A 2,776-nucleotide genomic window follows, 5' to 3' on the forward strand; every position below is an offset into this window, starting at 1 on the left:
TTTAAATATTATCATTTGATCCTTATCACATATAATAATATAAATATAGCTTTATAAAATAAAATAAAGCCAATCAGGTCTCCAATAATTTGTTTATTATAATTAGAGACTGGTTATAATAAAAAACCTTAAATGTGCAAAATCATACAGTAAAAACCCAAAATGTGCCAAAAACACCCAAATCCTGCAATAATGAACTTTATTGTTTGGCTTATAATATTAGTTCATAGAAAGCTCATCTAATCTTGTTTAAATCAAATTAAACTCACTAAGTACTCACTTCATGTACGTCACACGTAGACATACATATGAAACTTAACTACTCTGATTAAAAACCTAAAATTCTGTCCATAATTGAAAAGCTTTGAGGAAGCTAATTGTATTAAATGATTTTATATTCCTATTATAAAGACTGATATTCAACTTTCTTACTTCTTAAAATTACCTCATTTTTAAGTTATAGAAAAAAAATATGCCAAGTTCTTTATAGAAAAGAATATTTAAAAATTACAAACAAAATGGTCAGAGGTGCAGTCAAAAGAGAACAAAAATAGTTTACAACTATTTATTTACCGACATTTCGCTCCACTTTGTAGAGCTTCATCAGGGCTAAAAACATACAAAAACAACTGTAAATATTTTGATATAGTAAGAAAAAAAGGTTAAGTTAGGGCTTTATTTTTTGTATCTTATTATCTTACTATATCAAAACATTTATTGTTGTTTTTGTATCTTTTTAGCTCTGACGAAGCTCTACAAAGTGGGGTGTAATGCCGGCATATAAATAGTTGTTAACTGTTTTTTTTTCTCTTTTGACCACACCCCTGATCATCTTCACAATTTAAAATTAGTGTTTTTTAAAAGTCTTTTCCATGATTCAATTTTCTGTCGAGATTTGGTGGAATTTGAATCCAGGGAACAAAAGACACAATTGCACGAAAATCCAGTCTATACTTATAACAAAGCCATGCATCAACATTTCAGCTTCTGGAACCTTTCTCAAGATTTTGTCATGTGTCATTTGTTTTAATACTGAAAATTCTCTATTCAAATAATTTTGTCATTTTGTTAAATGCTGCTTTGCTTAATGTATTAAAGTATGACTGTCACACTTTACAGCAAGTGAATGTCAGAAGCAAGTTTTAGCACAACAAAATTCTCTGAATGGATGATTTTTAGCTATTAAAAAAAAAATTAGGCATGGCAGAAACTTGAGAATGGTTCCTAGAATCCAAAATGTTGATGTATTAAAAGTAATAAACACAATTGGTCATCTCATTGACTTCTTTTATATATTTCATAAATATTTTACCTCATTTTTTCTAATATTTATAGTTATATTTATAGTTGACTGTATAACTTAAAACATGAAGATGGTCAGGGTTGCTGTCAAAAACGAACAAATAGTTTTTATTATTTAATGTCCGACATTTTGCCCCACTTTGAAGGGCTTCATCAGGGCTAAAAACAAGATACAAAAAACAACTAAGAACATTACAACAATAAGATACAAAAAGATAAATTAAGGTAGGATAAATATTATGTAAAAAATAAGTGATAAGAAAATTATATATAAATAAAAGGAAGGAAGACATAAAATAAACTTGTATAAACAATGGTAAGAATAAAAAATTGTGTAAAATATATAATTAAAAAAAGTACAGGAGACGCATATACCACTTTTTAACCGAATATTTTACATAATTTTTTATTTTAGTTGTAATGTTCTTAGTCATTTTTTGTATCTTTTTAGCCCTGATGAAGCCCTTCAAAGTGGGGCAAAATGTCACACATGACTAAAAACATTACAACTAAAATAAAAAATTATGTAAAATATTCGGTTAAAAAATACATAAGACGCATATAAAACAAAAAAAAAAACTGAAAAATAGATGTGGAAACACAAAATTTAAACACACTAATAGACGGAAAATGAAGAATTTAAATTTTGTGTTCCCACATCTACACATTTTTATTTCGTTTTATATGGGTCTCCTGTACTTTTTTGATTATATATTTTACACAATTTTTTATTCTTACCATTGTTACGTAATTTTTTATTCTTATTATTGTTTATTCAAGTTTATTTTATATTAATACTATTTTATGTCTTCCTTCCTTTTATTTATATATAATTTTCTTATCACTAATTTTTTACATAATATTTATTCTACCTTAATTTATCTTTTTGTATCTTATTGTTATAATGTTCCTAGTTGTTTTTTGTATCTTTTTAGCCCTGCAAAGTGGGGCGAAACGTCGCACATCAAATAGTTAAGAACTATTTGTTCTTTTTTTACTCCAATCCTGACCATCTTCATATTTTTCCTAATACTTTCTGTAATCCGAACACCTCTCTGCAGTAATTAGTTCAGATTAATGAAATAACCTGTACATGTTTTAGATGACTTGAGTTTAACCAAGTTTCACAAAATGGGCCTTTTTGGAAAAAATTGATTAGCCAGAAATATCACTTTATATAATTGATTTTTTTCAATTTTGATAATAGTTCTTTCAAAATTCAGATAATAAAAAATTTAACTCTTGAGTAGATTAAACAAAAAGGAACTTCACCTTCATTTTGCAAAATAGGAGTAGTCGAACAATAAATCCAACAGAGTGCACTGTTAACCATAGCTTGAACTAGGTAATTCAATTATACAAAAATTATAACTTTTCATTTACATTGTATCCAATTTCTTCTTTTCCTTTTTGGTTAGCGCCCAAGTTTGAGCTTTATTTAGGATTTTAAGGTATATGTAAATAAATAAAAATA

The sequence above is a fragment of the Halyomorpha halys genome, unplaced genomic scaffold (genome assembly GCF_000696795.3).
Source record: "Halyomorpha halys isolate HHAL.00 unplaced genomic scaffold, Hhal_1.1 Scaffold145.1, whole genome shotgun sequence".
Classification (NCBI taxonomy): Eukaryota; Metazoa; Arthropoda; class Insecta; order Hemiptera; family Pentatomidae; genus Halyomorpha; species Halyomorpha halys.